Source organism: Salvelinus sp. IW2-2015, unplaced genomic scaffold (genome assembly GCF_002910315.2).
Source record: "Salvelinus sp. IW2-2015 unplaced genomic scaffold, ASM291031v2 Un_scaffold2048, whole genome shotgun sequence".
In the NCBI taxonomy this organism is placed as follows: domain Eukaryota; kingdom Metazoa; phylum Chordata; class Actinopteri; order Salmoniformes; family Salmonidae; genus Salvelinus; species Salvelinus sp. IW2-2015.
The window spans coordinates 32,675-33,303 of record NW_019943392.1 but is presented as its reverse complement, the minus strand read 5'-3'; positions in this window follow the sequence as shown (position 1 = coordinate 33,303).

Below are 629 nucleotides of genomic sequence, written 5' to 3'. Positions count from 1 at the left end.
TCTCTTCTCCCCTCTCCTCTCCACTTCTCCCCTCTCCTCTTCTCCCCTCTCCTCTTCTCTCGTCTCCTCTTCTCCCCTCTCAACAGCTAAGTGATGATCGCTGTATAATTACCAGCTTCCATTCTGGTCCTCTTTCGTCTCCAGATAGTCTTTTAATTGATGCTAAATTGTAGTTTGTTATTCAACACAGTGAATAAGAGAGGGTTTATTGATGGTGTAATTACTTTCTGTCATGTCTTGCATGTGCTCCTATCTTAGGCTGAGGGCACGTCCCTAATGAAGCCCTATGTTGCCCTAGTCAAAAGTACTGCACTATAAAGAGATTAGTGTGTCATTTGTGATGCACCCCATGCCTTTATGTTGTTGGCGGTGGGGTTGTTATAGCTACCCTGGAGTACATACTGTATCTATAACAACGGGCTGCTCCCAACCACCAACCATTGGAACGTTCTGTTTTTGACTGTCTGGGACAAGAGAAGAAGAAGAAGAAGAAAAGAAGAACTCTCACAGGACAATAAAGTTATTCTAACAGGACAATAAAGTTATTCTAACAGGACAATAAAGTTATTCTAACAGGACGATAAAGTTATTCTAACAGGACGATAAAGTTATTCTAACAGGACGATAAA